Source organism: Rhea pennata, chromosome 2 (genome assembly GCF_028389875.1).
Source record: "Rhea pennata isolate bPtePen1 chromosome 2, bPtePen1.pri, whole genome shotgun sequence".
NCBI lineage: Eukaryota > Metazoa > Chordata > Aves > Rheiformes > Rheidae > Rhea > Rhea pennata.
In genome coordinates, this window is record NC_084664.1 from 91,541,788 (window position 1) to 91,567,648 (window position 25,861).

Genomic DNA, 25,861 nt, shown 5'->3' on the forward strand with positions numbered 1-25,861 from the left:
ACTGACAGATGATTCAAAGATGACAGCATTAGGCAGGGATTTTTGTATGGTGATTCTACTACATCTTACTGCAAAAAGGAATGGTGCTTGCTCTTTCTTACTCTTTGCTCTACATCAGAGCATCAGAAAGAGGAAACAACGGGTATCGGTGGTTTGAGTGTTTGAGTTATATGTTTTGCATCAAAGATGATTGTTACAGTAGGTAGACCTGTTGCACATAGATAACATAACAGACACCAGTGGTTGCCCCCAGCAATACGACAGTCGCACAATGACGCCATGAATTCACGCACCTGCTCCAACGGCGCCGAGACCTGAGGGTTTTCCCCGACTGATGTGTTTAACTGCTTCACAGAGCTGCGTGGGCGAAGGATGTGGGTTGGCCTCTGTAGCGCTCGGCTCCAAACTTCCACCTGACATTACATAAGGAGAAGACAGACAGACATTCATACATGGCCACCCACACAGACAAACAGGCAGATATAAAAATACATGACCTTAAAAACCAGGAAATGAGCAGAGAAGGAAACATCTCTCATTTTTTCTTCCCTCTCTCACCAGCACCTCAAATAAAGCATACAGGAAAACACCATCACCAGCATAATAACAGCAAAGGGCTGGTTTTACCTCGGTGAAGCTCTGCTGACTCAAATGAAGTTGCACACAAACTAGGTTGGCCCACTGTCTTTACCATGTTTGTGACTGTGCTCATTTCCATGCTCCTAGGAATTCACTCTGACTCTCCACTTGACTATTTAACCCCCCCCCCCAAAAAAAAAAAAAAAAAAAAAAAAAAAAAAAGACAAGACTGCAATTCTGTATGTATGAAAAGTTTGGGTTAAGAAAGCATCTGGAAAGTACAGAAGGACAAACTTCTCAAGTCTACAAAAACAACCACTTCTACCACATACGCTCAACTATCTCCTGAGAGGAAATTCACTGCTCAGAAACCTGATATTCTGTATGCTCTAATTAAGGAAAAAGGAAATAGCTTTCACAGTCTCTTGTGCAAGGGCCAATGACCATAAGTCAAACGCTCACCTAAAACTATGAACACACTTTCAAAAGAAGCAAAACAAACATTCTGCTAATTTCCCAGATGTATATAAAGGGCAGTGGGGATGAAAGAGGAAAGGAGAATTTAGTGATATAGGAGGGAGAGGTACCATTTTTTATTCAGCCTGGACCCATTTTAGGCATGTGTGACTGAGGGATTCATCCTGAGCTACTGCAGCAGTACTACCACGGTGACACAAAGTGGAGTGTGCCACATTTCAGAAAGCTACCTTACAATGAGCATCATGGTTCTCTGGTCGCAATTATTTCCATAGCACCTTTTAAATGATTAGGTGATGGTAATGGGAGTCATGTTGCTACATGGCTTCATCTGTCTCCAGAAGATTCAGAAAGAAAGCATTCCTCTTTCAAGTGTTTAGAAAACTTGAAGATGTCTTTCACCTTGAAAACATTTTCTGTTCTCAATGTAACATGTTGTTCCACCCACTTCTAACCAGTTTGGTGACGGTGATTATTCATTACATTTACACAAAAGAAAAAAAAAAAAGGTTCTAGCCAAAACCAATATCCTGCTTTCACTCAGCTTCGTATTTATTTGCCCAAGTCTGGTTGCTTTGAGATCAGCTATGGCATTGAAAGAAAGTATGTGAGCCCAGCAACTGGTTGTGAGCCAGTCAAGAGCTGTTCACTAAACAACTGACCATTTTTTTTCACAAAGCTAAAGACTCCTAATAGCAGGATTACGTTTGTATTTAGGTTTTTTTTTAAAAAAAAAAATGGCCAGAAAAAACTGCAAAGGAGACAGCTGAAGGCAAGAGAAAGAGGTACATTACTGATCTAAAGATAGACCTGAACAAGACAACTCCTGATCCAAAGACACACAAAAACAGACCCAAAGCCAAGCCCACACATTCTTATGCACCTTCTGCATAAGAAACAGCTACAAAAACATCAATTTAAATGCAATGGTAAGAACAAAAAAATGCAACTCTTTTCATCTTTTTTCTTTTACTGACTTCAGTAAAGTGCAAGATGCACTGATCTTTAGATGTGGATGCAATACAAGATCTAGCCCCTTCGTCCTATTTTGCAATGCATGAAAGAATTTCAAAATAGTAAATGCTAGTTTTATTTTGAAATCATGTTTTTTAGTTGTTGATCATTTTCTGGGAAAGTGCTACAGAGTTCCTGCTAAAATACACCGATCTCTAAGGACTTTACATTACAAAATATGTTAAATGCCGGAACACAGCAAAGAACTCTATGTACTGCCTCCAAGTGATACCTTCAAAGTTATTATAATAGAGGTCTCTATATCTCTTAAACTGCCCACAGGAAAAAAACTCTAGTTTTTACGTCAGATAAAGCTACTTGAGAATGAATTAATAGTCTTATCATTAGCAATGATAAAATTCAATCCTTATATAGTACCTTTACTCCCCAGATCTCAAAGTGCTTTAGTTTTTGTCCTCATTTCACAAATATAAGATCTCAGAAATTCTGAAATACAGTTAATTATCCAAGGTCATACAATATGCCACTGACATATCCTAGAATGCAGCTTGACCTCTGGACTCCTACCAGATGATGAGCCACAAAACTAGATATGTTTTTTTTTCTCCTTTAATCACTACCTATCTCCCAAGTGGCAGAATATGTCAGAGAGGCTAAAAAAAATACCAATTGGATAAAGCTACAAATTCAGGTGGAAAAAACGTCTACTGTAATCACTGGTGATAGATGATATCAGTAGAAATGTCAGAGTCATGTTAATCGTCCCCATTTCCATTTCATCTTGATTATCTGGCACCACCAGAACGCTGCTTAACACAGTGGAGATTCTCCTAACCAGCCTCAGATGTTGAAGATTCAAGCCAATCTGCTCAACACAGCTGGAGAGATTATAATAAGGTTGTAACTGAATCAAGCACCTTTACTACCAGCTCCACTTCTATTCTCTCCAGAGGAGCATCTGGACAAGGAGGATGTTGTATCTCTCTGTACTAGTCCAGCCTCCTGCAATCCAGCTGAAATAAGTGTGAGGAAGCATCCCCCGCTTAGACCAAAAATTTATAATCTGCAGCACAATATCCATAAGAATGTTACCCAGCCAGAGAGACAGCTACAATAACAAAATGTACCATAACATCTTTTGGTTGTCCTTTTCAAAGTTTCGTATACAGATACCAATGCCCAAATTTGGAGGGCTCCAATGGCTTGGCACTATCTATTGGAAGGGTGGGAAAGGTGATCAACGTGGATGTTGCAACTACCCCCTCCCCCACCAGCACAGCACACCTACTCATACACAACTTTTTAAAGCTCCTCTGCCTATATGTTTGTGAAACTTCCATTTTTGAGGTGAAATGAGAAGCCACTATCTTGGTTTATCTATTGGAAACAAAAACAAAAAGCACTCACAAATTTACTTAAAACTTGAAATGCGTGATCCAAGATAAAACTTCTGGGCAGTCTGAATACCCTAGAAGTTTTGAGTTATAACTCTAAAGTTTCTGTTTTATATGTACGTTTTTTGACAATTAACACACTGGCTTATTCAGACTCAGAAACAGCAATCAATTATTCAGACACTGAACTACAATTACTAGTGCCATGACAATACATACCCTAATCTTGTCTTGCTAAGCAAAAGTCAAACTGAACAGATGAAAAAATTACCTTAAATGAGCACCTAATCAGATTACAGTTCACCTTTCTGTCCAAGTTTCCGATCATTTTTAACACAGAAGAAATCTCATCTCTGCAGTACCAGGCAAAGACACATGGAGCAACTAGTCAAGCAGAAACTCCATGGAACAGACAGATTAAAAAAATGATGATGGGATCATAATTTTGAAGTGTTTGCTTTCCAACTAGATTACAACTAGATTAAGTTTAACTCACCTAAAAAAAATCTAAGCAGAGAATATCTCTAAATCACACAAGGAAATTTGCTCAGTCAAATCTATGGTACTCTTTCACAGTCTGTTTCTAGTTTGACTTAGAGCAATTTATTAGTTAAACTTAAAGCAATTACAGAAACTTGGTAAGAGCAAATACACTGGTATTGAAAGGAGTAGTGGGACACTACTCATGAACAGGTTATTTGGAAAATACGTACACGTCTTGAAGAAAAAGAACCTTTTCTGTCTTTGGCTGAAGGTAATATTATGAAAAGTTAAAGTTACAAACTAACTCGTTTCTGCAAAGACAAGACCTTGTAATTAACCTCTAGACAAATCATCATCCTCCATGTTTATCATTTTTCTGCCCCCAAGACATTTATTGCAAAAATAAGCCCTGTGAGGCCCCATGATACAGGAAAACCCAGGTACGGGTATGTATATGAATAATAACAAGGACAGTTATTTGTCTCTTCTTTTAACATTTCCACCCTGTGGCTGCTTATCTAGACCTCGCTCTCCTTTTATATTAATCTCTGCTTATTCTTCTGTTTAGAAGCGAGAAAGGGAAGAACACTTGTACGTTCGTGTTTACAGTCCTCTGGACCACTCCTAATAGCTGTGCCTTGACTCAACAAATTTCAGGAAAGCCAGTGCTGAGAAGAAATGTGCAACTTCCCAGGCATAGTGCTTTGGAAGGAAATGAGCTGTGCTCTTTAGGGAAAGGGAAATCGCTTTGGAAGTCTAGACCGAACCCTTCCTTTTCCATCCCTCCTCCTGTTTCCCGCTTGAATATATTTAAGGCAGAAAACAAAAGGAAGGTGGAGAATGGAAAGGAACCACTGGGCAGCGTTGCCAACTCTGTGTAATGAAAACAAAACTGGATGTGGATTTAAACAGGACTTTAACAGCCCACACACTGGCGAAACACCAGCGAAAGGAAAGGGAGGAGAGAGACAGAACTATAGCAGTGCATAAGAGACAAGGATGTTGGCAGCATCTGCTGTAATAAAATGTGAATTGGGAATGAGATGAAAGACAACATATTGTAGGCAGCCAGTCTGATCATCCTATCGGATCGGATTTGTCTTTAAAATATTAGAAATAATGCCGCTCTGGATCTAACTGTCTAGAATTGTGCCAGTCAGAGGGAAACTCTGCAAGGTATTTTATATATTTACTCTGTTTGGAAGAGAACATTAGTGATTACTCAAAAACCGAAGACACAGTATGAAGAGCAGCTGTGAGATAGGATCAGAACAGCAGGGAGACATGAAACAATCAATCAAATGAACTCAGATGAATTTTAAAAGCAGCCCACAGAGACTCTATAAATTAAGACGGAGGAGAGACAGAGGTCATAGACAGATTCACCAGAATTATTCCAAAATTGGCAGGGAAGCCCAGAAAAAGAATAATACCCCCCACTCCATTTCCCCACCCCCCCAAAAAAAAGGAAAGTCAAGAAATCCCCAGGTAGGTGGATGGCACTACTAGGTGCAACTGGGGACCAGAAAATACAACAGCATGCTGAGAGAGTATTCCAATCCAAGAAGCAAAGGAGGGACCAAGGAAATGAATGAAGAAGTTGGTAGGTGGTAAAGAAGAATGGCCAAGGGAAAAATCACATTATAAATTTAGAGCTGTTAGAGATGATGTCAAAGGAATCTATAAATCATATCAGGAAGAGGAGCACAAAGAGAAGCACTCCTAAGAGGGAGAAAGCAAGAAAATACGTGCATGTGCGTGCATTTAAACTCAACTGCAACCTAGACAGCACGGAGCCACCTAAAAATCTTGCTTTATTTTCTGAATAGTAAAGGATATATTTTGGGCTTTTCTTGTTTGATTTTTTTTTGGGGGGGGGGAGGTGAAAAGGAGCTATGAAGGGGAAAGGAACATGAAACTGATCTATCATGAACTAATTCCCTGTGCCCACCTTGAGAAATTTTCACATTCTGAATAGTCTTAATTCCTGCTACAGAAAAAGAGAGCTTGCAGCTGATATCACCTTTTTTCTTTTTCTTTCTTTTTTTTTTTTTTTTTTTTTAATATAGGGAAAAAATACAGTTACATCAAGAGAGCTTGTAAGCCCTCTTGAGGCTTACAGGCCCTCTCTTGAGGGCTGTAAGATCCTAACTTTCTAGTTCAGGGAGATTTTAAACCAGTGCTCTTGGTCTAGGAAATATTTTTATATTTTTTTATATATATATATATATATACATATAAAATGTATATACATATAGTACACATGGCAGGTGTCTCTCTGTTCTCTCCTACTTCCTAATAAAAAATAGGAAGAACCACTCTGCAGGCCCCGCTTCCAGCTGCGGGCTTATGTCTCCATATGGAGCAGAGGGAGAAAAGGGGAGGAGCGATCCGGCAACATATCCGTAAAGAGCTCCCAGGGAGGACTGCTGCAAAGGCCGGCTAATGTAGCACTTCTCTTCTCCTGAGGTTATCCTGGGCACTACAGTGCGTGCCAGGGCTTAATGTTAGGTTTATTAGGTTCAGATCTCTTACTTTCCAGTCAAAAAAAAAAAAAGAAGGGAAAAGGTGGGGCAGAAGAGTTGTTTGGTTTTGACCAAGTGTGGGAATTAAGTTTCATTCCTTAAGGAAAATTCTCAGGAGTGGGAACGAATGTGAAGATTGTATGTCTGAATCACCCTGTTAACTCCCTGAATCCCACATTCCCACATCATGTGGGGTTCACAAAATGCTTTTGTCTACGAGACCCTTTTATTTTTTTTTAAAGTGGTCTAGAGCTCCTCCCTTTCTAAATCACAGTTGGACCCAGAAAGACCAGTTTTGTTTTTAAATAAAATGAGCAAGTTGCCCTTAAGCTGGTCAGTTCCAGTAATCAGCATCAGAGTAATGACAGTCACTCAGTCAGCTTTCCCTTTGCCAGACCAAAAATAACCGTTCAGCTAAATTCTTCTCAAGAAATGTTTATTTCAGCAAAAGTAAGTGCAGTTAGGTTGCAGACATCTTTCTTAAAGTTGGAAAATGTACACCTATACACATAACATTGCTTAAACAGTCCCATCTCTCTACATTCACAGACACCTCTAAGCACATATAGGTTTTATGAAAATGCATCTTCAAGGTAACTAAAAGCATATCCTACCCTTCCTGTTGAACACAGTGGAAAGATAACGATTTTTATCAGATGCTACCCATCAAATACAGTCTTCGTACTGTTTATAGCATGTGTGTGATGTACTACAGGAAAAATACTGATTTCTCTAACAATCATGGAAAATTCTGCTAAACATAGGGCCTAATAAATCGATATACAAGTACCTGTCATGCTTGTTTTATCCCGATACAAAGTTTCATTCAACTAAAAGGTATCAAATCATATCAAAACCACTACTATAAATTTTACGGATGCTCCTAAGTCAAAACATTCCTGGTTAACAAGCTTGGAAATGCCAGATAGCACAGCGTACTTACAGAGCAGAAAATCCAAAATGCAGGTGCAGTATGAGGTTTGTTCTGTCCAGTCCCTTGAAGACAGCCGTCACCAGGATGCTAGATATGTTGCTGAGACCAAGGACCATACAGCAATATTTGCCTTGACAGCTGGCAAAGTGATCTGCCTGCATCTTGTAGCAAAATAAAGAGACTACCTGTAAGAAAGTAGAGCAATAATCATTTAGCCTGGCTAACAATGACACATTTTGCAACTATAGCCCCACATGTCCCTTCCCAGTCCTGCAGGTGTTGGTCAACAGGAGAACCACAAACAGTTCAATTCCATTCTAACAGCATAAAATAGCATTTTTGTCAAGAGACTGAAGAGGACTCTTATGCCAAAGTTGGGGACAGAGGGGTAACATGAACTTCACAGCTATAAAATAACTCTTTCAAAGCTGATGAAATAATTTATCTGACAGAGTCTATAGAACAAGAACCTTAAAAGGAGCAGAGGAAAACAGTTTTTCTGTCCCATGGCCACTCAGCATGAGATAGGAAGAAGGAAATGACAGTGAGTCATCTCAATGTGGAACGGCGCAAAATCTGAAGGACTACCGGATACAAAACCCAAGGGATGAAGCTGAGGTAAACTACTGATGAATCCTGATGATATCATAACCAACGAGTATGCATTTTTAATCCTCCTGACTCAAAAATATAATACAGCTCCTGAATTACACATTTTCATATTAGCTGTAAAAAGGCAGTAAGAAGCTAAACATTTTCATTTGTATCATTCACAGTCCAAAAATAGAAAACCAAGACATGCAATGATAATACAAATTAGCAAATATTGCTGTTGCTACACGTATGTAACTGCATCTAGGTAGGTATGTATATGTGTGTACAAATATAGTATAAACCAATTCATTGTATTTACACACAAATTCTGTAATGTTTGTTTCAGACAAAAAAAAGGGTGGGGGGCTTGTGCCCCCAAAGGATGTATATTTTATCCACTATATTAGTTCATCTAATAAAAGACATTTCCTCTCTAGTCTTGGAGTGCTACAGCAATACTAGGAATATCTACATATGTACAATACACACACACACTAATTCTTTCTCCACTCACCTTTTCTCTTTTTTTGACCTATATTTATATATAATTATTCTCTCACTTATATATATATATATATATAAAAACAACCATCACCAACTCAAACAGATAAATGTACCCACACTTAAAAACATAAAAATAAAATAAATTGAAGTGTTCAAAGCCTTCTGCTTCTTAATTGTATTTTTTTATTTATATTTATTCTAAAAACAAAAAGGGTACTATTTATGTTTTGTACATAAGCAAAGGATAAAACCTTCACACTGCAAGCTTTTACAGCCTCATAATTTACACTCTGGTGTCATAAAACAGCAATAAAATACTTTAGAGATAGCCATAAAACCATGATCCAAGTTCAATCTTTTCAAAAGCTCTGTTTCAGTGCAGCTGTAAGGGTCTGAGTAGGATTATTTATATTTGATGAGTGGCAGAGTTCACATGTGGTCCAAATTTTTCCAAAGTTCGCCGACGCAGCCTCCCAGCTTAGGCTCACCCATATTTGGGAAGTGCTGGATATTTTGCTGAAAACGCCTTGATCAAAAAAGGCTTGCATCATTGAACCCAAAATGCTTCATCTGAAATATCTGGACATTTGGGGCAAATCAAAGAAAGGCAGGGTTTTCACCAAACTTGGTGCGCATCTTCGGCCAGCTGTGGAAAGTGTGGATTTCGCCACTTCCAAAATCTTCGCTTCTCAGGCTTTCAAGCATTATGCTAACTCGAACTGAAATTTCCCCAGGAAATCCGAAGTGAGGGAACCTGCAAAGCTGCAGAGCCTTACCCCTGCACAGATCTGGGGAACCAGGGAGTGGAAACTGGAGACGAACCGCGAGATCTCCAGCTCCGGGCGCATCCTGGCCGGTCTGCGGGGAGGTGCTGTGCCTGCGCTGCAGCCCGTCACCCTCAGCCCAAAGCCAGGCAGTTTTAGGCAGCTTCTACACACAGGAAGGATCACTTTTTTCAGTTATAACATGCTTCTCCAGTCCTCCAATGTTGTTTGGGCTGTCTGGTTTTACATTTTAGTTCCGAATGAATTAAAATACCTCTTCAGCCCAATCCCAACTTAAACCAAATTTGACATTAAATGAATAAATACGGCGTCTCTCACAACAGAAAACTTATTTCCACTTGCTCTCTCTCTTTCATATAACAGACTAAATAAATAAATAACGGGATGAACAAAACAGTCCACATTCACAGAATGCTTTGTCAATTAATCACTTTCAAGAAATTCTGTTTAAAAATGATTTGAGGCCTGAGCCTACACTCATGGCAATCAGCACTGTCTTCAGCGGGAATAAGAGAAGATCAGAGTCTATCATTACAGAAGATGAAGTAATGAGCTACGACAATTTAATACACTATTACAGAAAATGTCATGTTTAGAACTTATAGTAAGATGTTTAGACCCACTCCACAAGTAACATAGTGGTTGTGTGTGTAAATTACCCACAAACAATGAGAAAGTAGCTTTGATTCTGCTTTTAACTTGCTGAATTGGAGCAAAAGCATTTTTATAACACTTTAATAATTTATCAGTAGCATATTACAATAACTGGGTGTTATACATTAGGAAATAAGTGTGGAGAAAATGGCACACATTAAATAAAACACTGAAGTAAAAACTTGGCTGTTAGTGCTCCTAACATCCATTTCTTTATTTAGTCAAAGGAAGGAGACCACAAAATACCACCTTCTGCTCTGAAGAAGGTTATAATCAGGAGGTGAATAGCAATTCAATTATTCTTCTTTCTTCTGCTTCTCCATCTCCAAAAAGTGAATTAATTTGTATTGAATATTTGATTCCTTTCAACTTGGTTTCCTAAAAAATAGGCTTACGCAATCTGTATTTTTTTTTCCAGTTACCAAAACATAAACAGTCTGCTAGAATTTCTTTGACTAGACTAGCATCAGTGATGACAGGAAAATGGATTTTAGAAGACCTTCCAGGATACTTCATGGTAAAATGGCTTGATTTTGTTTTTATAATTCTAGGTTATACTTAATTTGGGAAGTTGCAAAGTCAGTTTTTCAGGATATTCAAGATTCCTGGAAACCTCTGAGAACCATAACATGTTAGGCCCTGATTTAGGAATGCACTTGCCTGTTTAACCTCAAGCAAAAGACCTCACATCTTTCTTAAACAAAACTGTTAACGAGTACTTAGTTTTGAAGATGTATTGAAGTGCTTTGCTGATTCAGGATCTTGAAGGTTCTGGACCCCTTTAAAGAGCAAAATTGGTAATTAACTGCAAAAATGTTATTTCCTGAAACAAGGTTCAAATAAGCCATGCCTGCTAGCAAGCAGCCTCCTCGCACACAGCACACAGCTGCTCTTCTGTGGCACAGTGCATAGGATGGTACACTACTCATGGGGTACAAAAACCCTACAAATACTCTAACACAGGTTGGTGCTTGCTTTGAATGTACTGTTTTATGCAAATCCCTGACTATAGTCAAATTAAATTAAAAAAATAAAACCAAAGCCTCTTCATTTTTAGAGTCATCTATTAAATAATACTAAAGTGATTTATTTAAGTGGTAAGTTTATGGTAGAAGAATATACAAGGCAATAAAATGTTCTTTACAGCTGGTTGAACACTGAAACAAAGCTGAGGCATTTGATAACTCTGATAGGGCTCGCTCATGAAGATAGTCTAACACTGAGAACATTAGTAGAAGATTAAAAAAAAAAAAAAAAAAAAGAAAGAAAAGAAAAAAGATACAGACATCCTGATTGTTTTCCTTAGTGGTGTTTCATGTTTTGGAGTTGGATGGAATTGCAACCATCGTTTCCCTCACATTTTCTGCAGAAGTTGATATAGCAGATTTGTTGCTTCAGTACTAACTGAACAAAGAAAAGTTTTAAACATATAGCCTTGTCTGAGGAAAAGTAAGTGAATAACTGATCAAAGCTACATCCTTAGTGGAAAAAGAGTGATATAATTAGGAAATAAATTTCCGTAACAGTCACCTTAGTATCTTCAGCATCATAACTTTGAAAAGCTAAGAGATCACATTCAGCCATGATGCAGGCATGTGCAAATCATTTGACATCAAAGTAGTCATACCCACTACAGCAGCTCTGAATTGGTCCTAAGTATTCAATTACACATTTTGTGCATATAAATATTACACTGTGCAACAATGCAGACATTATACTGAGAAACTCAAGTGTCCGTTCACAAAAACAATGCTTCACTGTGTCAATAAAGAGTTCAGTGTTGTTTGTCAAGAGAACATTTGATATTTCTAGGCTGCGATTGAGTGAAAATCTTCTCTTGTCACAGGCCACTGGATTATAGTGCCTTAGATAAAGTGAAAGAATCTAGAAATACTGCAACTCCTCTGGGTTACTTCAGCTTAAAATCAAGTTTCCCACGTCCCCCTCCTGGAAAGGAAAGCAAAATCATAACGATTTAAGCAAACCTCCACATGGTTTTTATAGTAGCAAAATCAATTTAATGTAATTATCCTTATTTCCTCCTCCTCAAACTCTTCATATGACTTTCTCAGGTCAGATATCTTTCTACATATACTCAGTGCTCTCTTCTTACGTTGCACTGTGTTTAAATACAATATCAAATAACGTGAGCCCTCACTTTCAGCTAGGATTTTTGTATAGCTTTGTCATACAAATGAAAGAAAATGTTTTAGGAGACTGAGCTGTTTGTTGTTTTCTCTGCTCCAGCTAAGCCATCCAAAAAAAGGATAAATATAACTGATCTGATCTATAGTCTCTGGTTACAAATTCTTTCAAGTGTTAGGTAAAATGCAACATATAGTTTAACAAAATTTGGACATGCACTCTGTGAAACTACTTTTTCAAACTGTTTTGGAAACCTTGGGTCAAATTCCAGACTCAGTATCACTAACAATTTTTAACGTGCTTCTGCTGTACAAGGTTAGCTTCAACCCTTTCAGCTGTAGATTAGTTAGACTTTAGTACAAACTGTACAATTTTGATATGCTTTGTGTTTTCCTTAATTGTGGCATCTTAAATGATAAGGCTAATACTGTCTAGAACAACTTAATCTATGAAAAATACTTGAAGGAATTCACAACAATCAGGATGCATATATATTTAACATTATTTTCATTTATCCTTTTTGAGGACGGCATCATTATCTGGTACATGGTCAGAACCTTGCAGATAATCTCCATCATGTTGGAGCAACCTTAAGTAACAAGCATTTAGGTGTCACATCCTTTCTTAGTATTACCTTATTCAGACCTAAAACATGTTGCCTGTTCTCCTTGATGTTTTTTATACAGAAATGATTTTAAACTACAGAACATAAGTGTGGCTTTCTGATTCTTCAACCATTTTACAATGTCCTGTAATGACATTTTGAGAATGCAAAGAGTGTCCGCTGTTCGATCACCACAATATTTGGATTTCTACGTGCACATTCAAATAAATTTTGTGAGGCTGAATTTAAACAGAGTCTGAGTACCTGTGGTTTTCTTAGCCCACAACCAACTTCCCAGACTTTTAGTTTACCAAGTCACTGGAACATTAATAACAATCCTTCTCCCTTGAATCACAAATACTCCTTTCCTATTTACTTGGCTTCCTGTAAACACAATTTTGCTTCAACACAAAGCAGTTGCATCCTACACACCTAATCAGCATGACCACAGTACTTTAAACCAACATTTAATAAAAACTATAATGTCCAAATTATTCCTATAAAACTACTGTAAGTGTTTCACCACAGGAGCTTCTTTGCCTTTTTATGTTGCAGCAGGGAGGTCTTCGTTTTTCACACATCCCTTTTTACATAGTAGTAACTTACCTCTATAAATTTAACCTTCAAAGATACTAAAAACATAGTAACGATGGAAACAGATGAGGCATGATGAAAGTAGCTCATTCTGGCAAGACAGTGTTTACATCATGTTCCTGCTTAAATATGACCTCAAGAGTTAGTTAGCATGCTCCTCTTCATCCTCTACCCAAAAGATGATCCCAATTGAAATCGAGGTTTACACATGTCTGATTCTAGTATGTTTAAAAGTATCTGCTTGGCTCTCTCTCTTTTTTTTTTTTTTTTTATTCCAAGGAGGTGGTATACTCAGACCAGCCCTCTCTTCCTTTACTCACTTCATCTGGTTTCTTGCAGATTGGGATTTTCCTCCAGTGGGCTTTGTGCAGACGCGTGCTTATTTAGATGCAAAAGTGTGTGTGTGGATATGGGTGTATAGTGTCACACACACATTATTGCAAAGTCTTTTTTTTTTTTTTTTTTTTTTTTTTTTTTGGTGTACCTTGCAAAACAAGCATTCCCTTCCTCCCTTATGCAGTCTGTTACTGTACTATTCTCTCTCTCAAAGTCATTACTGCAAGTCTCCTGGCTTGAAGATGCAGTTCTCAAAGAGAAATGCTTGAGAGAAAATGTCGTGATGAGTCCACCATGAACACTATCATTATTTGTATTAGGCTGAATTATTTCTGCCCACCATGGGTCACATCGTTACACACAGGTATGACCTAAGGATAAGGGGAAGGACTGGCAAACAGCTTTTTCTTTTTTTTTTTTTTTTTTTTTTTTTTTTTAAGAAGCAAGCCAAATTTCGCTGACTCATTTTACAAACAAAACTATGGTAGTTTTTATACACCACAAGTATTTTATCCTAAAAGGCATCTACATATTTTTTTCTAAACTTCAGTGCATAACTTAGTTCCCTGACTTACATTTTCAGAAGAAAAAGGCTGGATAACAACAACAACATGGAAATGGAGATTTGTCTCTGCTTTTTCCATAGCTTCTTACACCCCTGTGGTCATTTCTCTTGGCAGTGATATTTTACGAGTTGCAAGGAAAAAGCAGAAAATATAATAGAGTGGGCTTTGAGAAGATCAAATTTTTCAAAAATCCAAGTGTTTTCAGCCACGTTTAGAGAGCGAGCACACAAATCTTTATGGGTCTGTTTCTCTTTTCTAGCCCCAACCCACGAAAGCAAGGTTATAATTCAGCTCCGAGCCCCTCGCTCCTGCAAGACGTCGGGTGAGGTCACACGGACGTGACATTACGGCACCGCGAGCGGCGTCGCGGAGTAACCGCGGTCGGCTTCGGCACGCGCGAGCGGGGACCTCGCAGCGCATCTCCCAGCTGAGGCGCACCGCCAGCGCGCAGGCGCGGCGCGCCCCGCGCCAGGGCTCGTGTCCTCCACGCGCCCCGGCCGGGGGACGCCCGCGGGTCCGTCAGCGGCGCTACGTCTCCTCGGCCGTCGGAGGCCTCCACCCTGAGGCCTCCACTCCTCCTCCTCACCGACCTTCCCCTCTGCCGAGCTTTAAGTAACACCTTGATCGGGATCAGCCTCTCCCAGGGGCCAAACCTAATTTTGTTACCGCCTGTGCTGTCGAGGGGCGTCAGCGAGCAAGAGCTGCTCTCCTTAAGGAGAGCGGTGGCAAAAAAAAGGGGGGGGGAGGGGGGAAAGAAAAAGAAAAAGAAAAAAAAAGGAAGAAAAAGGAAGAACTGCGCGCACACTGAAGGCAGCCTGCCCACACAGCACGCCTGAAAATTAATGCTCTCGGAGAGCGAAATGCCCCGCTGCTATGGAGCTGCCTAAGGGCCACCTGCAGGTCTAATAAATTAGGGACTTGGGGAGAGACGGAAGAAGTCACTTATGCCAAAGGAAAGGAAAAACGTGTTTTTCTTTTTCCTGTGCTTGGGGGGGAATCTCTCTCCTCCCACCCCATTTTCCTCTTCCCTCCTGTTCTGCTGTAACGAAAAAGCCTCGCACAAGGGAACCCTGCTATATAACATCCCTGAGAGAAAGGGCAGGACAAAAACCAGGACAATCCCATTTACAGCAAATGCTGGGTTTGGTTTTGCTCTATTTGCTTTATTTCTTTTTCCTCCCTCTATAACTTTAGATTTCCCCCCCCTTCTTTTCAGGAAAAGCTATGGAAACTATGTCCAGGTTGACTCCGACGCCAAGGAGCTGGAGCCGAGCGCCGGCTCCCACGGCCCCGCCAAGGCCCACGACAAGGCAACCAGCTCCCACTGCTATGGAGGCAAGCGCTCGCTTCCGCGCTTATTCTGAGAGCACGACCACGACGTTAATAAACTACAGCAAAATGGTGCATTTCTGCTCGTTTCCTTTCCCACTCCGGTGGCTGCCTTCCCTCCCCGGGCAGCCTGATTCCTCCTCCTTTCCTCTGCAGCCGACTGTCTTCTCGCTCCCTCCACCGTCCAAGTGCTCATGAGGGAGCAGAGGGCAGCACAGGGCAAACGCCAGCGCGCAACCTCTATCTGCACTGTGCCGGGCGCCCTGCGTGATTAAGGCTTGTTGCCTGCCGGTTTCCATGGAAATGCGACCACACGGTAAATGGAAGCCTCACACAGGGGTTTGGTTGGTTGGTTGGTTTTTGCAGAGGTGCACAAAACAGCAGAGCTAAGCTTAGGACACGTAGCCAGGCTTACGGGTTACCACTGGCGCATAGCTGCAGAGCGCCAACATGTTCCTCGACCGTCTCCTTCCTTCAGCAGCCCGCCCCTTCCGAGCGAGCACCAATTCCAAAAGCTCGCCCACGCGCGCGCCGACAGGACACCGACGTGCGCACGTGCAGGCAGGAGAGGCCGTGCAACCTGCATCCGCTCGAATGGCATTCCTGGTGACCCCTCTTTACCTTCTTAAGGCTGAGGGAATTTCTTAAGGGCTTTCCTCAGAACCACAAAGCCGGAGCTTTAATTCCTGACCTATTTCCAAAGCTCAGTGAAAGCCAGCACAGATGTATGCTCACCGCAGAAACATCCTATGATTTTGTAAAGCAATCAAAAAAAATTCTTTTTTCTAACTTGCAAATCTAAGCATTGTGAAAGCTCTTAGATAAAAAAGAGTCATTAGGAAAAAACTCAATTATAGAGTGGGGTTTTTTGGTTTTTCTTTTATCCTTTTTTTTTTTTTTTTTTTTTTAGGAAAGTTACTTTCATTAGATGAAATTGCTTAATGATTTGAACAAAAATATCTGTGTTTCCGACTTGCAACACAGGTGTAACATCTGATAGCCAACTATTTCTTAAGTGCATGATTAGACAACCCCCTTTCCACAGGATGTCCTTCTGTTCAGCCATTTTCCCGAGTCACTCGCTCTACAATCTAACAGAAATCCTCAAATGGGCAGGAAGGCACAACCGCCCTCAAAAGGATTTGAGACCTCCCTTGGAGATGAGAACAAGTAAGAATTTTGAAATTCTGAGCACGCAATATTTTGTGCAAAAGTGTGATACTCTGCAAGCTGCACTGCAGGTTACCATTCTGCAAGTCTACTTAAAATGGGCAATTGCAGGCTCCTCCAGCGCTGATACAACATTGTCTTGATACATGAGAAAATTTACCTGTCTTGCCAGAAACCGCTGACACGGGACTGTAGAGAGTCTTTGCCAGAGCACAATACTTTATTTTACCCCACAACTAACAAACATAGTGTACTACAGATCTCTGAGAAATATAAATTGTGTACGATAAATGCCAGGCATCAAAGACTAAAGTGTTGCCTAACGAACCATAATTGACCCAATGACAATCAAGTATCCCATATGATTGGATAATCTTTTTTTAAGCAATGTGACTACTAATGTTACTAATGAGTAAAATACAAACATAAAAAATACAATAACAAGTAAGTTTTAACACCCAGGGTGAGAAAATGGACACAAACCTTTGGAAAGTTTGCAAAAACCTTTCACTCATCTTTGCACATACTGTGGAGAAGAACATGCCAAACCCCAAAGAAACATTCCCGCTTTGGTGGTGTGGGGGGGAAATAACAATAATAAACCACATGCTTTCCATAAATAGCTCTCTCCTCCCTTAAATAAACCACGTGCATTCAGCCACTGAATATGTTACAGCTGAAGTATTTGCTAACCTTGTGCTGCATTCTCAGGAAAGCAAAAAGCAACACTGAAAGACAGACATGGGCTCCCAAAGCAAGATGAACGTGGGTGTGCTTGGAAGGGGGCTTTTGGCTGATGAGCATAACGAGGTGCCCTCGCTAGCAATGCAGCCCGGTTCACCTGGGCTCATCATGAAGGGCTTGGCTCCACAAGCCTGGTGTTTGTCCAGAGCCAGGAAACTGTCTGGCTATGCTGCATTTATAACGAGGCTGGCTGACCCCCACACAGGCGAAGGAAAGATAACAGCATCAAAAGAAACAGTCTGACTGTGTTTTCAAATGAGAAATCATCTGAGCAAACCACTATCTGAGGAAAAAGAGGAGGTTCCTTCAGACAGATTATACCCTTTAATTAATTAGGGCACATACCAGAAGCCGTTTGAGTGCAAAGACATGATTCCCCTAAACTTACAGCCTGCTCTAGGGATTGTCATTTTGCCATATCTGAAAAACTGGGCGTCATGAAAGGCCACAATTAATCTGCTGCAGAGGAAAGCAAACCTCCCCCTCCATTAAATTCCACGTTGCCTCATGACACGATACACCCCAGCACAGATCAAAGACCTATGGAAGGCAAGACGAAATCAATTCGGCGATATTTCAATTAGCGCAACGCGGCGGGGAGGACGAGCCGGCGACCGGCCGTCCATCTCCCGCTGCCCCGAAGTGGCAGGGCGCAAAGCCGCACCGCGGGCTGGGGTGCAGTGACCCCGGCGGCGGGCAACTGCCGGGGCGTGACAGTCCCACCACGCTGCGGCCGAGGGAGGAAGTGCCGCTCCCCGCGGCTGCCTGCGTGGGCAGGTAGATGCAAATTGTCCGTCTCATTTTCAGCCCTCTTCTGCCCCCGCAACGGTATGTGACTTAGGCATTCGTGAGGGAGGATGCCTTATAAGCACAAGCCAGCTGAGAGCGTGACATGTGCTGAACGAGAAAGAGAAGAGTAAGGGCCAAAACACCTCGGAAGAAACAAGGGGATGGAAATCCAGCAATAAAATAATCAACAGCTCTCTTCTAGCTCCTGCCTACAAAAAGTAAATCCACGCTCTGCCCTTAATGGATAGGTCACGTCGGAGCCCCCAGAGTATGTCCACTTTGCCCCGTGACATTTCTAAATGCTCTTTCAATCAGCTGAAAGGCATGCAACGCAGCAGCCTTGCTTTTAAAACTTGGTCAAGGAGAGATTAAAAATAAGAGGGGAACTATGCTGAGCTTTCCCATTCGGTGTATGAGTTCTGGGTTGTACATAGTAGACTGCAGGCACCACAGAGTGAAAATGCAGAACTAGAGATATTCAGATGAACAGCCAAAAGCCAGAAGAACTGCCCTCAGAATGGACAAATCAAAATACTGAAAATTGTCATCTTCCAAAAGTGTCAGTATCAGATCAAATTCGCTTAGCAATCGTGCAGTTTAAAACAACTCTCTCTTAACTCTTATTTGCTTTGGAGAAGGGCTCAACCATACCGTACACGCGTATCATACTTCTGATTTTTTTCCCCAGGAAAAAAAGACAACTAGAAGTTAGCACCAAAAAAACAAAAGCTAAGAGTCATAGGTGGTCATATTATAACAGAAAGGTAGCTTGAAATAAAAACACACAAGCAAACCTCCCTGCAAATACCACTGGGAAAATATCATTTAAAAGTTGCCATCCTGGTGTAACTTGGGGGAGGTGGAAAATATCCATTAGAATGAGAAAATGGTCTGATTTAAACATGTTAGATGGAGGTTGTTGGAAAGACAGGCAGAGGCAGCATTCCTTTCAATCACAGATGTGCTGTGCCACCCAGAGAATGGGCAGGTCCTTCTGAAAACTGCTTTCACATGACACTTTTGATGTCAAATGTGCCTTTGGACACTGGTAAGTGCAGAAAAAGACCTTTATTATAGACATATCTACACATGCACACAACTATTACAAGAACTATATTGACTTAAGAGTGGTAGAAAGGAGTGATCAAAGCACAGTGGTAGCTAATTTAGACTATTTAGACAGAAATAAAACAGCAGTGAACACACTCAGTGAACTGACATCCTCCCAGACTACCTCAAACATCCCAAATCTGACAGCTTGCCTGGGCTCCAACCAAATTTGGCTTCACAGGTTACACAGAACAACAAGTTTTCACTTTCCTCTAATAACATTTCAAGAAACGGCACTCCCCTGTACTGTCTTTACTAATGCTCCCCAAATAAAAGGGAAAAAGGAAATTTAAAACATCACCTAATAAAGTAGTTATTCAGAGACTAGGAATGTGTTGACTTTGCTAAAGCAGGCTGTGATCTGAGCTCATTCTTTGCACTTCCAGCCAGCGCTCTACCCTGGTCCCTTCCACAGCAGCACCAATCTTGCCAGAAGGAAAAGGCATTTCTGGATCCTTCATTCAAAAGCTCCAACTGCTCCTTGTGAAATGACCCAAGTCTCTCTTTAAAATCAATCTCTCAGTGTGCTCTTGATGCATGCTGCTAAGATAGACCCAACAATAAACCCAGAAGGGCACACTGCAAGTCAAATTCTTCATACATTTTAATTACAGCTTACACAAAATGAAAGTCAGGTTAATAAGCTCAGTTCATAAAAAATTAATAAGAAATGCCATTTTTGTAGTGAAGATCAGGGGACATAGCCTTCAGAGAGCTGATCAGAAAAACATATTGCATTCAAAAGTCACCCATAGTCCTCAGCTGAGGAAAAGAAGAGAGGAAAAAGGCAGGGGATAGAGAAAGGAACAAGACGTTTTCTTTAATAATAATAGTGTTTCTCATTAAGCTGATCCCTCTATAACGGAACTGTAGATTTGAAAGGTTTTATCCCATGTTGTTTCAAGACCATTAACTAAATGCATGCAACCTAGCAGAAACGAGACGTAGAAGAAAACTCTTTCAAACAGCAAAGCTGGGAAGGCAGACAATAGCTGCCACCTCCGGAGAGTGAGAAAACGCGCTTTCCCGAGGGATCTGTGGCCACCCATACGTAACGCAGACAAGTGAGAACATGCTCTGCTCTGGCCAAGGAGAGCCCCGGTCCTGCAGCTGCTCCCGCAGAAGCGCTGGGTGGCCCTTCATTTCAGCCACCCTGAACGCTTTTAAATGGGAAACGTGACTGCGGAGATCGGGGTGGTGATCTGAAAGGAGCCAGGAGACTGAAAAGGAGGGGGAGGCAGGGCTGCCCTCTGCCAAGCCCCGAGTCGCAGCCCGGTGCCAGGGAATCCCGTGCTGAGCTCGCGCCAGCCTCCCGAGAGCGCCTCGCGCCCCGGCGCCGAGCCGGGCAGCACCGCGTATCCGCGTGGATGAGCGAGCCGCGGAAACACCACCCTAAAGCCACCCGCGCGTATCGCGTGCTGGGGCCGAGCGCGGCGAAACGCACGGCGCTGCGCGTTGGCTTGCTCACGGCGCTCTGTCTCGCTCCGTCTCCACGTCCTGGTTGCCCCTCGCGGTTCTCCGCCTGGCACTCGGAGGCGGTGGTGCCTCTAATTCTTTGCATTAAATTTACTTCTGAATGTGGTGTGGGGGAGAGGGAGATACTAACACGTGACTCGGTTTATGATTAAAAGGGGATTTTTTTTTCTCCCCCTATGTGGGGTGAAGAGGAAATTATAAAGTTACTTCCAGAACAATATCATCTGCAAGTTAGAACCCTTCAGTTAAAAAAAAAAATCTACAAGGTTCTAATTTATTAATGAATAGCTGCTGTCTTTGTAATTTTGCCATACTTATTCCATTAGTCTGACACTTCCTATTGTCACTGCTTGAATTTTTAAACACTTCCGCATGACTAGTGCTAATCTCCACATTTCATGGAGGGCGGGTAATAAAAGGAGAGAGATGCATGGGTGTATAAGAATGATTATAGCTAAGCATGTGCTCTAAAGCCCACTCAGTTTCTAACATTTCTCCCTCCTAATTCCTTGCCTCTGAAAGGAAAACAAAAAATTCAAAGAAAAGTATTTTTTTTCTTTATTTTGGACTTGAGATGGATTTATTCCCAAGAAAGATGGTTCTTTCTCTAAGCACAAGGACTCCAAGCACAGCATGCAAAGATGCCGGGTTCTTGCGTGAAATAGAAATATTGGCAGCAAACAGAAAGCTTCATATCTTGATTCTTTCAGAAAATCTTGTAGAACTGGTACAGCAAGCTATAGCAAACAGCTGCTTTGAGGATGTAACCTCACAATAAACAATTTCTGACTTGACAACAGGGGCTACATATATCTATGCAGTCCTGTATTTATTTACTCCCAAGTATTTCAACACCTCTTTTACCCTCATTCTCCGTGACACAGATTTTCAACAGACGAGTGCAAGCACTTATGCTTTTGTTAAGTACTGTTTAGGGACTTTTTTAATTCACATTTTCTTAAAAATCTTAACAGCCTGCACCTTGAAAGAATAGCCAAAGAGTACTACATAGCACTAATGTTTCACTGACAAAAACATACTAATCGCACATGCAAGCATCATCTGTCTGCTCCACAGCAGAAAGCTCTACCACACTTCTTCCACACAGAACAGGTGTCCTTGTAGCCTTTTTCGAGGGCACACGTGGATATGCGTCCCACACACTGCTCGCTTACTGATTTCAAGTTCAGCTTAATTTGTTTGCTGTGGCTAGTTCTATGAATTTGTGGCTGGATGCTATACCAAGCTGCACTGGATTGCTGTTGGGAGCAAGGCTAGCCCTGAATAATTTTGCAGAAGACAGACTTGGGTTCATGTCTCAGCCACCATTTCCAAAAGTGGGGTGCACTGTCATGGCTGAAAATGGTCAGTTGTGACAGCCTATCACTAGGCATTGCAAACTCAGTCCAGGATATTTGTTTGCAAAATTTCAGGGTTTCTGTTGAGATCTTGTCTCTTGCTTTAACACAGGATGCAGTCCTTTACTAGGACTCCCATGTCTGCACCGGGATGTACAGCAGCTTGACTGTGCCAGTCAAGCCATCAGTACCAACATCTGCCTTGGTACTTGATATGAAACTTTTGCTCCCATACCTCCAGTTGCCTAGATGCAATGTCCCAGCTCTCCCCATTTTCACAGGGAACAGAGCATTCTTGCAGACAGAACCTGCATTTTTATCTGAATTTGTCACTTCTTCTCTTCAGCCAAATTTCAGCCAAACTTCAATAGAATCAACGCAGCTTATTACAGTGGGCTCCAGTAAACAGAGTGGGGATGCAGCCAGCTCAGCCAGGCTCACAGCTGAGTAACCACATTATACAAGATGGCTGAGGTCAGTCACTTGTAGCTTACAGTGATCAAACAAAGTTGAAATTTCTATCTCATCAGCCATGGCTGCTCACCCGAGGTTCTTTAATATCCAAAAATATTAATTTGAGAAGCCCTCGATTTCTTTAAGCATTTGCAAGTAGCCCTTACACTTGTCTTTTGGAGCGGGGAAACATCCTACTTCATTGTGGTCCTCCGTATTCAGATAAACTGGGGTCGGGTCACTGCTGCAGTTAAGGTTGCATTTCTCTGTCTTAGGAGATATCCCAAAGAGAATCTGCATTATAATAGTTCTGCTTTAAACATAATTAAAGCAATCAGGAGCAAGCCTCCTTCCCAGTAAGTCAAAGGCACACAGGTAGAGCTCACTGATGTTGGAAAGTGCTGACAGGCTTGCATGGCACACCTACTTCAAAGAGCATGGCTAATGCAGCTGGCTAAAACATAGCATAGCTGTTTGCATGAGAACCCTGCATTTTAAGAACAATCCCAAGTAAAAACAGTTCGTAAAAAAATAAAGATATGTTCTATATATTGCTTCCATAGCTTCCAAAAAATAAAAATCTAAAGTATATTAGTCCATCCACATGGCTTCTAGGCCTTTTAGCTGCAAAGATTAAGTAGCATTTCTAAGTGTTACTCATACCACTGAAAAGAGTGCTGCACATAACCCAGTGCTGTCCAATTTTACCGCACCTGGAGTGCTGGAGTGTATACTGGCAATCTAACAGGAGCCCTAAAGCTACGTCTAGTTTGCGTACACATACCTATTTACATGAATTGTTATAAAAAGAAATTCAAACCACCATGAGAGACGATTGTTCTTGTGATTTTCCTACAACATTAATGAAAAGCCTGCGAGCAATGTTCTCTTCACCTTGAAATGACAAGGAAAGTGAAAATGCAAGCCAGGTTTTGAGGACTATACATACCTTTCAAGCAATCTGGACGTCCTAAAGCAAAGCTTTCTGAACCCTGATCTCTTCTAAAGTGTACTTGCAAACACAGGACAAGGTCTAAAACCAACTACTCCTCTCACTACAAAAAGAGAAATACACCTAATCATCCAGGCAGTGCTTTGAAAATGTATCCCTTCATATCTCTGTATTTAAGTAATGACATTTTTCAAAAACTTAAAACGATTGCGTTTGCCTGAGGTAACTAGATCACACTACCTATGATATTTTATGATATTTTTACTGTTCCTTAGGAATTCCCTAGGTAAGCTGTTAGGAAGGACAGAAAACCCTGCGAATAGTCAGGCAGCATTCTCTATCTCTGCAGGACAGGACAGAAATGGAAGGTCTTTTGCACAGCTCCAATGACCAATGTGCACCAGTTTTCTGAATGTAGGGATTGATCCTAAAACTTTGTTTATTTGCAGTGGTACAAATTTGGAGAGTGATTTACAATATAAAGTGCTTGCTTTTTAAAACCTCCTTTTATTCCTGTCCTCTTCTCCAGGAAACAGCTTCAGGTAAAATTCTTCCAGAAAAGGTATCTTATTACCTGCTGTGGCCTCAGATCAAGCATATATTTGCACGCTTTAATTTACAGTTGCAAAGTTACTTTTGGGTACAAAATAAGAGTTAGACCAAAGTCAGCTTAACCAGTTTTTGACAGACAAGTATACCAACCAACCCTATTATCTGCTTTACATTTGAAATTTTTTGTTGATTCCTGATTTTGAAGAAATGAAATAAAATGGTGCATTCATGACAGAATTCTATCTTTCTCAGATTAAACATATAATTTGAAACATATCTGCTCATTCACATCATGCAATATAATATACTATCTGCAATGGTAAGAGCATGCGCACAAGATAGAACAGTGTGGGAATTTCCAAGCCATCGGGTACTCCTGGGTATTGCCCAGATATGCACTTCTGGCACACAGCAGCTTGCTGGCTGATAAACTACCTCCCACCGCTTCACATTAACCACAGGTCAAACATATGCAACTGAGGCTGTAACCAGTGCAATGAATTTACAAGAACTCAGCCCACAGTAATTGGTCTGTAGACCTACAGGCAAGGTTACAGGTTCCTTTTGTGTTGCGTTAATACTCACGTCCTTCCACCTCTTCGTATTTGTCCAACGGAATGGAAACGTTTTGCACAGCCATAAGAAAACTTAGCCATGTTTGCCTTTTAAAATTTTGACACTGCTTTGATATAGAATAATAATGCATACCAAATACAACTCTTGCGCTATCTACACAGATTTGCTAGCCTCCTTATCCTCGTGCGCAGATATTAAGAGCGACGGTAAAAGTGTACTACCCCTACTTTACAATGTTGTTCTCTAAAATTTAAGCCAACAATAAACCCATAATACTGACAACTGGGATCGCTATACAAACTTTGTAAAGAGTGGCATTTAAACACAAGTTCGTGCCAACAACTTTGAGGATCTGTGATTTTTAAGCTTGAAGCACTCACCTGAGCTCAAAGACTAATACCTATTCTATTCCGATCTTCCTTTGATTCAATTTTTGGAAATATCAGAGTTTATAATATTTGATATTAGTCTATGTGTGAGTACCAGAAAAATTCTATTATTAGAACTAAAGATAGAGAGGTTCTGCAGCCAACAGTATATTTTATTTTGCCACAACTTTTAAATCTGTTTTTTTTTCTTCCTTTCATTCCTTCATACATCCTTTGCATAATTCCTTTTTACTTATTACTTTGCCTTCACTTTTTTTTTTCAGCAGCTTGTGCTCTGTTCCTCTCATCTACATCTGTATTTAAGTGTGTCCCTTAACAGTCCTGAAGCAGTCGATGGAATTAAGATTTAGAGCTGACTTTGTCCAAATAGATTTCAGATGAGGAAAAACATTTTTTCTATCACTAAGAACACCACTGACTAGACTACACATACAATTTGGGAATTCTGACAGTAAAGTAAATAAATAAATAAAGCTTGTTTCCTCTGTGTAAAAGCCCTGCTTGCACTAGATTATACTTTTATAAGTGATTACTGAGATGTTAAATGTACTAAAATTTTAAGGAGGCTTCATCTAAAACTAGCTGTTTTGTTCATGTGTGTCATTTTGTTTACCCATGCGATAGTTAAAACTTTTCCTCCTTGCTTTACTTCACTGAACAAGGTATGGTATTACATCACCTTAAACCTGTTTGCACTTGTATGTAATTTAAGATGCAAATTTATATTTCATTTTTTGGTCTGATGCCAGCAACATTACTTCCTTGGGATGCTAAACCAAGATGACAGATTTCCAGGGAGTTCCATGTGAAATAC

At 40.8% G+C, this 25,861-nt stretch overlaps 1 long non-coding RNA gene across 1 annotated transcript in view; it reads right to left on the bottom strand.

Moving 5' to 3' along the window:
* The window catches only part of LOC134136254 (uncharacterized), a 215,108-nt gene that overhangs the window by 5,926 nt on the left and 183,321 nt on the right, over positions 1–25,861 (bottom strand). Inside the window, exons 5-6 of the long non-coding RNA XR_009957466.1 lie at positions 7,377–7,552; positions 294–413 (exon numbers count right to left, since the gene is read on the bottom strand). This is a non-coding gene — a long non-coding RNA (uncharacterized LOC134136254). The remainder of the gene's footprint in view (positions 1–293; positions 414–7,376; positions 7,553–25,861) is intronic.